Genomic DNA, 14,286 nt, shown 5'->3' on the forward strand with positions numbered 1-14,286 from the left:
TGTTAAAAATGCGGCCTGGAGCCAGGAGGCGGTTAGCTTAGCGCAAAGAATGGAAGTGGGGTCAAACCCTGTAACCTACGTTACAGGGGGGCATGTGCAGGATCATATCCTTCCTTGGCTGGAAGCAGTGACTTCCTGGAGCCCTGTTGTCGCCATGGTTTGCCTGGACACCAGCTGAGATTCTGTGTTAACCTAGGGTGTAAACCAGTGAGCTTTAGAAAGTGAAGCTTAACCTTTGGACAGAGGCGGACTAGCTGTTTACCCCCTGCTTCCTGTCTTTATGCTTAACTAATCTGCTGGATTTACTGTAGACAGATATATAGTGATATATACCTCCTCATCTAACTCTCCTAAAACCTGTGTGTTTAAAAAGAACATTTGGCTGTCTCTTCTCAGACTTTGATGCATAAAAAATACATTATGTCCTTTGAATGTGGATCAAGGTTTGTGTTGACTCATGTTAGAGTCTTCTGTGAAGCTGAGGCTCAATGTAACTGATTGACAGACCATCCTTCTTGTCTTGATTTTTAATCTTTTATGGAGCTTTATGATCTGTCTTTACCTTCAGATCATGAACGAAACATATAGGGATCTTATCCTAGATCTGGACATCAACTTAGCAACGCCAACATTGTCATGGTGATTACATGCTGGCTTGTTAGCCAGTTCCATGCTGTGCTCAGACTCTCAATCTTGAGGGCTGTTGCGTCGACAGGAAGAGCCAGTTCTTAAATGAAGACAATCTATCTTTCTATTCCCAGGGTGGATGGTCCCAGGGTTACGATAGAGCTCTGACCTCTCTGTGCCCCTCATCCTCCACATCTGAGGTGACCTGTCTGCTGAAGTCCTCACCCACTCAACTGTCAGTCCTGTTGTTCCCCTTGCCTGCGTTGCTGCAGTGTCTGTTGAATTATTGTTTTTTGGAATTTTCCTTTTCTAGCAGCCCGCTTTGAAACATCTGAGGTCCACATGAGGCTGCTTGCTCATCTGCTGCCATAATTCTTCTCAAGTACTGGTTTTGTTTTGCTGCCTATAGACCTTGAAACACTTCCAGTCCAGCACACCCATGCACAGTGATTCACCGCACATTGTACATAAATACACACACATGAGATCACATTCAAAGGATATTTTAATAAATAAGTAAGATGGAAATCATTGCAGTCCTGTGCTTGGGCACAATGTATCCATAAAAATATTCTTCTATCATGCCAATGTACGATAAATATATATATTTTTTTAACGTGACGCATTTTATATTTATTTGTAAATGTAACTAATCTTTCAGAGAAACGGCCAAAGGAAGCTTTGTTATATTTTATGATTTTCTTTTTTCCGTAGTAGTTGAGTGTCAAAATTGAAATAGGGGGCAACAAGGAGCCTGGTTCTGTCCTATGGTGGCAAAATTCCACTAACAGCTCTAAACCTTACTTATAGTCTATTTATTAGTTTTTGTTTATTCCGTACATAAACCAGACATAGATATCTAAAAGTCGTGGTTTTCATATAAAAACAACAGTGTATAGCTCCTGTGAAATTAGCTGATTCTCTATTGTCATTATCAGACATTCCTGATATGTCCAGCTCCTGGAGGCAAGGAGGCTGATAAAAGTTTTTTCCAGCTCCCTGTTCCTAATTTTAGGACTTAACAATATCATATAAACACAGCGTACTTTATTGGCCATATTGTTGTCAGCATGAGTTTGCCAGGCAACTAGAGGGAATTTAAGGAAGTTGTTGCTCCCGGCCAAGACCTTGTCTAGCACAAAACCCTAATAAAAAAAAAGACAGCGTTGTTGTTTTTTACACTTCTGTTTTTGTAAACATTTAGTAAAAGAGATAAGTGTTATGTGATACGAGATTTAGGGTTATTGGCTATTTCCCCTGGTTTCCAGTTTTTAATGTTAAGCTAAGCTAACCAGCTGCTAGCTTTAGCTGCATATTTACCACAAAACATTTAAGTGGTCAGTCTTCTAATCAAACTCTCTGCAAGGAAGTGAATGAGCATATTGACGGAAATACTGAGCTATTCCCTAAAGGTTTTCATATCCCATCAATTGTATTTCACCCAGGATTTCTTGAGTTGAGCTGTGCAGTAGTGACTAACAGACGGTGTGGATGTGAGTAACTGGAGACGGATGTCAGGAAAGTGTTACTGAAAAAGAACACGCATGCTGAGCTAACCTCCTCAGATATTCCAAAGTTAGAAGGGAAAAAAGTTTCCACATTCTCTATTCTGTGTTGTATCATCGTAAGGTCTGTCCTCCTTGTTTCCTGTAAACTATGCAGCATACATAAGGCAGAAACATTTACTGGATTGAGACGAATGGAGTGAAGGCATTCTGAACCCCCTAAACTGCTGAGACAGGGAACAAGGGGTTGAAACGTAATAGCTCCGACCTAAATAGATTTTACAGCCGTTCCTTCCATGCTGGGGGAGCCAGCATATGCAGAAAGCATCAAGCAGAAGTGAGCAACAGCAGACACGATCTTCCTTTTTCTGCAGAGTCTGGCATTAAATATAGTTGGGTTAAGCTCAATGCCATGCGGGCCGCGACCTGTGGAGAACAGGCAGGATCTGTGAGAGCCTGTCATGCCAAGTCTTACTCTGCCCAGACAGGCTGTATTCCAACTTGCCCCAACCTTAAAACCCAGCCTTTTTTCCATCCAGGTGAAGGGCCGAGTTTTCAGACAACTTTTCTTCGAGAGTTAACTTCCACAGAGACAGTAAATCACCACTGCACTGACAGAATGCTAGAAGAAATAAAAGGATGTGAAAAAAAGAAAAGGTACAGTGGAGGATGTATTGGAAAGAAACATAAGGCTAGAAAAGACAATAAAGATAGATCGAGCACCATTTCATGCTCGGCATGGCAGGAGCCTTTATGTCGTCTAGACCTTAACCAATGAATGATGGACGCCCGGACCGGACCCCAGGGTGATGGGGGATGGACATCCATCTGTATATCAGAAACCACCATCTCCCTGTCTCAGGCCTCTTTCCAGGAGACGCTGCGGAGCCTCCATGGTGAACTCCAGAAGCTGCAGAGATAAAGTCATGGAAAATGTGGGCCCCAAAGCTTGTAATTGCTTAATTGGTGAGCCTCGCTCCCCTCAACTATTTCTCTCGTCTTTCTCTAGCCTATCTAGCGGCACGCATCGATGAGAACATAAACCAGAGGGCTCTGTTGGACAGGTGTGTACGTGGGCCTGCACGTGCACACTCGTGATTGTTGGGACGGAACTGTAGCCTGCTTGTGATTTATTTGTGGTTCTCTGATTTAGAGCCATTTTTTCCACTTTAAACCACAGTCCACACATGCTGGTGGACTGGTCATGGAGGATATAGCTCGGAAAGGGATGGGGGATGTGTGTGTTCGGCTGTGGGGGGCTGCCTGGGGGGTGTAATGTGTGTCTTGTCCCCAGTGAGCAGGACTGTCAACTTCTCCGCCCACTGATAGCCAAAATAGTAAAACATGGGTTCTGATGCGCAAAGGGCCAAGAAACTGATCGGAACAGTTTCACTTCAGTGTGTTCTCGCTGGCTGTGATTTCATCAGTGTCAAGGGCAAAACATTATTTGTCTATCCTCTTGTAAAACAGTCCAACGATCATTCTCCATGCCTCTCAAACATAAGTGTTTATCATCTATGCCAGGATATCGTTAAAAGTCAACAATATGACTTTTACACTTCCTGTATTTACTTTTACAAACCTCTTGAGAGATGCTCGGCCCAATATGATTTCAGCGTATACTACCGAAGGTTTGTTGTTCACAGCTCTCAGGGGCCAATGCTTATGCGGCATCTGCAGTAATCTTACTGTCAGCGCTCGCTTCTGTGGCGGAACACCCAGGTGAGCGTTCCTTCCTGGCCAAGTCGTTATGCCACTTGAGCGCTGAAGCGCTATGAAAGGCAGTAGACCTTGGGTCCCCGGAGGGCTGAGGTGGGCCCTAATAACGCAGAACAGCAAAGGAGCAGAAACAGAAATGGGAAATGTTCAGGTTTACTGTCCTGTGAGATCTCATGCCATACTCCTATGCTTTCAAGGAGTATGGCTTGCCAAAAGGGATAGTTCTTAGACCAGCCCTTCTCTGTATGTCGTAAAGATGAAGTCAGCAGGGGCGCCCTTAGCTCAGTTGGTAGGGCGTCCCCCCCATGGGCCTCGGCCAGCAGCGGACCCGGGTTTGATTCCAGCCCGCGGTCGTTCTCTGCATGTCACTCCCCTCTCTGCCCCATTTCAACTCTTGTTTTCAAAATCACTTTTCAAACTGGCAGTTAACCTTTTTTTAACATCCTAGTTTACTGAGGGTTTTTTTCAGCATACACACACAGTACTGACAGTCAGTAGCAGGTCGTGAGGCGTTAATCACTAATTCTTACAAAAGGTGATTTTGACAACAAGCTCCACCTTTTAATGTGGGACGGATGAGGAATGTATGTGTACACACAGAAAGTAGGGCAGTGGAATCACAAGAAGAATGTTCAGTACTGATGTACGTAGCTCTCATTTCTTTAAATAGGTAATAATCTGCCCTGTTGTTACTGAGAGACTATGCCAAGTCCACAGTAACACACTTAATCATCCATTTAGCTCCGGCTTTGAGCTGTTGAGCAGATGCATGCCAAATCCAAGGATATCCTCTTGTCCTGAATTTGCGCACTGCCATCCCTGTCAGTACAAAGAAGAGTTATGACACGTCTGGGCTGATGTCATTATTTTGCAAAAATTCAAACAACAGACTGAAATACCTGCTCCAGACAGAGAGCAGGCATTTCCCGAGCAGGCATGACTTAATTTCATAGAAAAATATTTTCATTGTCCTTCACTGTGGTCTCGACTTGACTTGACTGCAGCTTTAAAACTCTTACCTCAATATTTTTGTTGAGATCTGTGTGCGTTTCAATGTATTTCAGCACATGTACTTGCAAATGAGCCGAGCCTTTTTATTCCGAGCACCGTGTAAATGCTAGATGAACCTTGATGGGCTCGAGGAAACAGTAACTTTAACCACAATTACTTCCAAAGCCGCTCAAGAGGACAGTGATAATAAGGCTTTGACTCCAAATAGGTAGTGACGCGTTTAATGTCATTTCGTTCCCGATTGCAAAACAGAACTTTTTCTTCCATGGGAGAGCCAAGACAACATTATTCTTGGTATAAAAAGTGCCGCAGTCAGTGCACTCCAACATTTCCAGAGTGAAATAATGTTTTCACTGGAGACGAATTAACATGTCTACTGGGAAGCAAGGTGACAAAACTATCAACACCAAGGGAATAAAATCACCACAGGAAAGCTAAATAAAATGCATGAGGAAACTCAGTTTTAATAAGACAAAAAAAATGAAATAAAGAAAATTTAGCAAGCTATTTTTAAAAGTGACTTGTAAAAAATGATTTCCCAGCGTGGAATTCTGAGTTTTTCAGACTAAACAGATTCAGTTCAACAGCCTTAGACACAAACAGGATGCACGAAGCATAGTACCACTGCATGACCTACAAACATCTCAAGTGTGCTCACGAAATTGCATACTCTGATAGGAATGATGGTTGGTCGCACAAATAGAATTTTATACAGAAAGGATAAATATTGCTAAATAGTTTCAATTTCTCCCCCCACCATTATGCCAATATTACAAACACTGCTTTCAAAGCAGCTTTATAAAAAAACAGCTACTTAATGGACCTCGGGTGAGAGATTGTCTTTCGATATAGTTGGCCATGCTGATTTGATGCTCTTAGGTCTAGAATTGGCTTCTTTAGAGGCTCAAAGGGGACAAATATACCATGTTCAAGGATTCCAAATTGGGAAAAATAATCATATCACATGAGTACTGTAATAGGAATCAATTTCTCTCAACTGCTGTACTTTCAACACAGCTCAACCTGCAGCATAACAACTGGTTCAATCATGTTATTACAATAGGTCTTTGTTCAGTTATAATGACAAAGGAAAAACAACAAAAATGTCTTAACTGGATTCACCGATTGACTTCATCCCTTTTTTAGCACAGCATGTTCCTGGTATTACAGGAAACTAAACAGGGTCTTTCACCACAACAGGAAATATTCGATTATGGGAAATGACAGCAGATATAAAACAACATAAAATGCTGCATGTCAGCAAAGGATAGCAGCTTTTTCTTGATACATTTTCCAGACTTGTGCAATTTCCAAAGCCTCAAGATCTGGAAATGGTCCATCTATTTTTCCACATCTCACTCTCCAGACCAGTTAAATAATTTGGTGTGTAGTTTACCATCTGCCCACTGTCACAGAACATAGTTTGCCATTAAAGGTTAGCATGCATTATAAATAATTTGGTGAATAATATGAGCCATTAAAAGAAGATTGCGTATGTGCATCTTTATGGGTTTGTCATCCCCTTCAAATGCGCACACTCCATTTGGGCCAATCATACACATCACCACTTCCAATTGTGGCAAAAAGGTATAGCAGTGACATAAGAGTGAGACTGTTTCTGGTTTACATCTGGTGTGAGTAACAGTGGCTGCTTATCTCCACATGTGGCTCCGTGATACTAATGTGATAATGAGATTAACAGCCTGTCATTTTCTTATTTTCTATGTCTCGCAAAAAGCAGCAGGAAAAAAAAACATGAAGTAATGACATCAGCTCAATTCCACACCATTAACCAGTCTACCCCGTTAACAGTCTTTGCTTCTGACACAATCTGTCTGCCTAAAGAGTGACCTCATACTTAATTCAACACATGGTGAACAAACCTAAGTGGAAGGTGCTGATAGCAATAACGTAGATGATAAAATAGCCTAGAGGATGTTTCCTAAAAGCAAGATGACGAATTGACTCCGCCAAATGGAGTCCTGTCACAATTTCTTCCTTCATACATGTGTTGAAAGTGGCTAATCTTTTGGAATCTGAGCCTCTGCCGACCACGGACAGCACAGGGGGATTCTGTCTTTTCCAGAGCACGCTGGGCTCCATGATTAGTTTTCCAAGCGTCCCATGCAAATTCAGCTCACAGGCTTGGCTTTCCGCTCATTAAAAACAGGCCCCCAAACTCCGGTTCAGCACGACAAATCTCTCCGCTCATCACATTTCTCCACTGAAACAATACAGCAGTGTGTCGACTCAGCACTTCCTCCTCTTCCCACGTTTGACCTCTGGTTCTCAGGCTGGGCCATTTTATTGACTGTTGGAGAGACAGCTCAGAGGTGTGGGTGTAGCAGGTGGGGGTTCATGCACACATATACACCCACGCACACACCCAGGAATACATTACATCACCGTGGTCTGGTCGTTGTGTGCTCTCCAGATACCTGGTGTTGCTTTCCATCAAGATTTCTCCTCCCATTATCTTCAACTTTTTCTATTTTTCATATTCATTTCTCAGTTGTGGCTTTGTTTGCAGTGGTGATGCAACTTAGAAACGTGCTGCTCAGCCCACTGTCAATATAATGGAGGTGTGAGACTAATGTTTTAAGTGCAGAGACACAAGTGATCGCATAGAAATAATCACCATTCGGAAATGGTGTCGGCTGAAATGGCTCCGATCATTACCTTAAAGCATGACCTCATTTGGCTTGCCTGTGCGTACCCCAAAGGAATATATCCGAGGCCACCATTATAAGCTCATAAATGGCTTGTGTAAGGAGTTTGTAATCACAGTGCCAGGTCACCGCAGACTGTTAAGAAAAAATGCACCTAGAAATTTGTCCCAGGCCTGGCCCACCATGTCTGACCCACAGACACTTCACCCACTGCCCCACTTCTCACAGGTTAAAGAAGGGACAAATAGTATTATTGTTTTACCTTACCAGTGACACTATTCCAATTCACCAAATACTTCAGCGATTCCTGGAAATATGATTGGGAGCTTCATTCCATGATCAGTTAAAAGAGTGACATCATGTCTGCAGGCAGAGTAGTGAAAGCAGCGCGTCAGCGGCTTCAGTGCTCCGTATGACACAATGCTGCTGTGAAGTTGATCTGTATTTAGAAAGTGCTGAGAGCCCAGTTCATTTAGATATGCAGGAATTGAAGATCATAGATGTGTAAGTGTAAGAATAAGGCGCTGGTGGCCACACACATAACAGTAAAGACCACAATGCTCAATCCTTTTCTGTGGGACATGAGTGAATTGCTTCTCAAGGCCTTGTGGGATCTGCTGCAAAGCTGAACAGTGATGCAAAAAACAGCAGAGGTCGAGAGTTGAACATTTTCAACTTTATGCAAATAAGGGAAAAGCCCAACTGGTGGCTGGACAGTTTTCTTGTAAAGAACTGGCATCAAAACAATGCCATGGTGGGTCAGGGAGTTTTGCTCATCCCTTGGATCATCAACATATTTTCTGTGATGCTTCTTTTTTTGGCACTAGTTTATGCAGTTGATTTTAAAAAGAAAGTCTACCTGTTCTGTCAGACATTCGTCAAGTCACATGCAAAGCTTTTGTCTTGTGCGATCCTTGCCCCTGTATGAGCACAGCGGAGTCAAGGCAACATGGTGCAATATGTAGTCTAGTCTGTAGCACAGAGATCACTGGCTTGATGACACAACAGCAGACAGAAATCTTGACCAAAATGTAAAGCTTGGTTCACTTTGCGTGGTTCTCTTGATCAGTGAAGCGGTCCAACAATGACGAATATCAAGTATTTATGTGATCATTAGAGTGGCAAAGCCCACCAATAATTACACATTTTGTAGGGAATGGGTTGAAGAAAATTGGCATGGTACATTATAATCATCATTAACATCACAAGAATAAACCATAGTTTAGCTTTTTGTTGTGTAGGACAGGAAAATAAAATGTTTTTTTTAAAATGTCTGACTAAAGCTAAAATACCTCCAGCCATCATTTCTCGTGTGGATAGGCCTTAATAAAAGACTCTTTCGAAAGAGAATCTGGATTAATATTCTTACGTGAGAAGATGGCATGGAACTGGTTAGATAGTTTGACAGGGACAATAATTTAGGCAAAGAGGACTTTTTGTTTTTTGACATATGTTTATGATTCAGCAGCATTTAGCACAAAGTGTAGACACCAGTGAGCCAAAGATGGAGAAACAGCAACCAGTCAACAAAGGCTGCCTGAATTATATTTCATAGCATATTTCATTAGGATTTCAGTTTTTTCATGAACTTATATACAAATAGTTTTCATTAATAGTCATTTTTGGTCTATATACATGCATTTCCAGTTATCAGTATCTCCATACCTGAGTTCTGAAATCGTAGGACTTGGGACTGCAGCTTTTGTGCTTTTGTCATGAGTCTTTAACAAAGCCAGGCAAACAGAAAAGCAATCGGCATCGTTCCTTCAGATTGTGAGCTCACCATCATTTCAGCTGTGGAAGATTACTCGTAAACTGTGACTAGAGGCGTTCTGTAGTCTGCTTGCCTCCACGCGGAGACTGGAGCTGCTGAGCCCTTTATTCTCTCTTCTGGCAGGATGTCAATAAACTCTCTGAAGCTTTTGGTCAAGCCAGACAGAGGAACTGCTTGCAGGCATTTTATGGAGGATCTCGTAAGCTCAACACACAGATGTTGCGTGTATTCTGAGGGTGGAGAGGAGAGCGAAAGAGCTGGAATCTACCAAACTGTTTACATTACACCTTGGTTTGTAATGCTGCAGTGCAGTGCCAGTGCGGTTTCTCATAATGATAGCTGCAATGAAAAACCTCTCGTAAGGGCTCCAATCTGTATGGTTGACCCATCCAAAAAGAGCACCGACTCATTCTGATTGCGTACAGTATGTATAGGGTTCCACCAATACCAAGGAGCAGGGCAGGACACCACTGTGAGTAATGCACTACTTAACAAGCCTTTTATTTGTTTTCTTTGCTTCCTAAACCTTTAAAGGGGTCATGGGTCAAAGTGACTAGCTGGGGAGGGATGACCCCTGTTGATTAAGTAAACAACATGGCGGTGTTATCAGCTGAGCGTGGAGAGACGCAGAGACATCTCAGACTCCTCGGGGGAGAGGATCGGGGTCTGGTAATGGGATCCAGAGTTTCAAGGGATGATGTCATGAGGAAAGACAGGGGGACGGACAGGCAAGTGTTGGATGGATGGATATCTGGAGGGGCAAAGCTGCAGACAGATCACAGGTTTAACACCAGCTCGGAAAACACTTGGGTTAGGTTGAACTTAATTTCTGTTTATCTGTGTGAAGGAATATAGGTATAGGCTTTTTCAAAATTCTTCAGGTTGGATTTGGCGACGAAAGGGCGATTCCTGTGTCCTTTACTATGCATTTTTGTGCGTGTCAACTTCCCGCCCATACATGGCTTACCTTAAACATAAATAGGATACCCAGCTTGCCACTTGAAAAGCTTTCTCTTTCGGTTTTCAACACACCTTGGTCAAATCTGGACACACTTTGAAATCGCTGTTCTCAATGAGCTCACAAGAAGTGTACTTATCTGTCCGCTGAAGCATGAAATTTGGATCAGGAGAACACATGGTAGGCCTTCAGTGAAGTTGGGTTTGGGAGGGTGGGGGTTGGGGAGGGGGAGGGAGCTTGAGCTTTTAGCCAGGAGGGGTCACTGTTCATCTGCAGCACCTCATCCCAGACTGAGACCAAAAAATGTAAACTGGGTCATTTTCTCATGTCATCACTGACATGTCTGAGAATCTGGCTAGATAGTGAAATATTTCATCCTTTGAATAGAAAACTGCAGCTATCCTTCTGTATTTTGACCACTCAGGAACAAGATGAGGCATTATGTTTTTTTTGTTTGTGTTTTTTTTTGTTACTCCTTTCTTTCTTACCTTTAAGGGGTAAAATCTCATACTTTTTTGTTACCTTATATTCATGTGTGTCCGTTATCAAGTCAGGCAGCTTCCAGGGGATAGCCTTTTTGCAGATGAGTTTCAGTTTATATTGAGTTTCAGTCACTTGTATGGGCAGAGATTTGTGTCAGTAGAACTTGAATTCGAATTGATAGAACTTGAATTTGAATTGATCGACTTGAATAGGAATTGATCAACCTGCATTTGAATTATTGATACTTGAATTCGAATGTATACACTTGAATATGAATTATCCATTTGAATTTGAATTAATTGTACTTGAATCTGAATTTTATTTACTTGAATCTGAATCAGTTAATATTCCAAATGACTTTCAAATAAAAATTCAAAATTCAAGTTTTCAAATTCAAGTAGAAAAAATTCAAGTAGAAAAAATTCAAGTAGAAAAAATTCAAGTTGAAAAAATTCAAGTAGAAAAAATTCAAGTTGAAAAAATTCAAGTAAAAATGTGCACATCCGGTTTCTTTGAGGAAGAGCAATCGAGTGCAGATCTCTGATCCTAGGCTACAGCGTCTGGCCGGTGACCGTTATTTAACGTTCAGGAAATATAAAGTCATACATTAATTTGTTTAATCATCGTCTGTGTTTTTGACCTCTTGTTTTATAATCGAAGTATCTTTTAGAACACTAATCACGTTTCAGTAATGAAACTTAAAGTAGTTATAATATCGCCAATAAGCTATATCAATGAAAACAGACGGTCAAACAGCGTCCAAATGAGCTAAAATCCTAAATACAATAAACAGTAACATGGCAAACTTATTTATAGATAAGCTAATTGATTATTTATTAATTTTTTCACATGTTTAGAGACGGAGGATTCCTCCGACGCTCTCTGTCCGGCTTATCAGACAGCACTCAGCTGTCAGTCTCCACTAGCCTATCTGACTGTCATCACTCATTTCACTTAGTAGCCTAATTCTAATAGCCTATTGTTAGGTATTTATCTTCACGCCTATTTATTGTAGCCTAAGTGTTTATGCATGACTGCACGTACAGTTGTCAGATCTCGAACAGTTGAAATAAATTAGGCCTAGACCTATTGGGTTTGAAAGGGCATCGTTTATAGCAGCGTTACTCATAGCGCGGCTCGCCAAGCCTCTATGTGCGGCTTGCATGGCAGTACAACTGCCTTTTTAAAAAAAGGGTCCTATGTTCCCCGTTTTTCCAAAAAAGGGTCCTATGTTCCCCGGTGGTTCATGCGCCGTAGCTGGGGGCAGAGCCGCTCCAGCCCTGCCCGACTCGCTGACTCTCCCCGCGGGGAGAAGCTCAGTGATGCCCGGCGCAGTCGCCTTCTCGACCGAGCGAACCTACAAGCGGCCGCCCCCCGCCACATCTGCCTTTTCAGTCCAGAGATTCGACTATTCGGCGGCCGTGCGGGGCAATTGTAGCCAACTTATTCCTGTCGGGTTTTAATTAGAACACAGCGCTGTGTCGCAAGACTGACTGCGTGCCTATAGAGAACATGTAGGCATAATGTGAGGGGAGACAGCCGCTTCCCTCTGTGAGATTCTATCTAGCAAACAAAGTTACAATGAATCAATCACCACCGTCACGGACAGTGTTTAAATAAAGCTTCTCTTTATTATTATCAATAGAGCTAAGCAAATGGTGAATATTAAGCCTGAGGTGGCATCTGTAAGTGCGCAGTTTGCAATTTATTTTCAGCACCAACTGCAGCTGCAGAAGAATAATAAAAAATCACAATAAATGTGTCGATTCATCTGACACGTCTGATTATAAAACAAGAGGTCAAAAACACAGACGATGATTAAACAAATTAATGTATGACTTTATATTTCCTGAACGTTAAATAACGGTCACCGGCCAGACGCTGTAGCCTAGGATCAGAGATCTGCACTCGATTGCTCTTCCTCAAAGAAACCGGATGTGCACATTTTTACTTGAATTTTTTCAACTTGAATTTTTTCTACTTGAATTTTTTCAACTTGAATTTTTTCTACTTGAATTTTTTCAACTTGAATTTTTTCTACTTGAATTTTTTCTACTTGAATTTTTTCTACTTGAATTTTTTCTACTTGAATTTTTTCTACTTGAATTTGAAAACTTGAATTTTGAATTTTTATTTGAAAGTCATTTGGAATATTAACTGATTCAGATTCAAGTAAATAAAATTCAGATTCAAGTACAATTAATTCAAATTCAAATGGATAATTCATATTCAAGTGTATAAATTCGAATTCAAGTATCAATAATTCAAATGCAGGTTGATCAATTCCTATTCAAGTTGATCAATTCAAATTCAAGTTCTATCAATTCGAATTCAAGTTCTACTGACACAAATCTCTGCCCATACACTTGTCATCAAATGTAGATTTTGTGAAAAATTATTTTTTATTTTCAAAAGATTAAAATGTTATAGAAAGTAGCCTCAGAGTGTGTCATAATAATCATGAACATGAAAATGTTTTATTGCTAATAAGCTACAATCTATACTGAGAGTTAGACAGTATGTGTTTGGACCAGTAAACAGTGCCTTTTCCACTAACCTTGCTACAGATGAAAATACAACTGTAACCATGGTGACTGGACTCAACAAAGATGGCTACAAAGTAATGGTTACAGTGACCCTGAGACCTCCTCTCAAAAACAGATGCACGTGTCAAAATAACTATGTGTTTGGAGATGAAAGTGACTTCAAGCCCATTACTCCCGGCTGAGCAACAACACTGGTCAGGTCCCCCCCTAATAACACGAGTGATAATGTTTTCCAATCACGTGAGAGCAACCATATTTTTTTAACGTTTTTTTGTTTTTGGAGAATTCTTAACAAAGTCATACAGTTGGAGATAACTGGGAGCAGTTTATTTTAAATTATTATCAGTCTTTACAGATGTATTCCTGTTTACTGGAAATACTGGGTTGTAAACACTTGAGCAGTAACCGATTCAGTCTTCCCAGCATTTTTGAGGCAGTTATGTCATTTGGTTTCATTTGAGTTTAACTTTAACTGCATTTTATGGCACACAATAAAATTAGGGGCATTTAGGGCTCCTCTACCAACTGCTGTGTTGCACCACCACTTTAAATCTCCCTCGTAAACATTACGAAGAAATGCAACCGAATTCTTGTCAGGTGACATGTATGGAGGCCACATGTGAGATACAAATGGACAATGTTACATGTTGATTTTATTATATTAGAAGTTAAACTTAGGGATATGTTTGAACTATACAAAAGACAGTGGGAGACAAAGAGCTTTCCTTCCTATGACACTGATGTTATTCATTAAACATTCTTCCAATGTGCATTGACCCCGCCTGTTACATGGGTCAGGATGGTTATGAATACGAAAGATCTTTGAAACACCAGGGGATCCCTCTGTAATCGCTAACTCCTGGCACTAAGTTCACACAAAGGGGCATGGATTCTGTATGTGTTATGAAACCTTTAGATCCTAAATGATGATTGCGGGTTCCTTCAGAAAGACTGCTTGTTGTTCTGAGGCGGGCTTGTTTCCAGATGTGATCAC

The sequence above is a fragment of the Ammodytes marinus genome, assembly GCF_949987685.1.
Source record: "Ammodytes marinus genome assembly, chromosome: 15".
Lineage (NCBI taxonomy): Eukaryota > Metazoa > Chordata > Actinopteri > Uranoscopiformes > Ammodytidae > Ammodytes > Ammodytes marinus.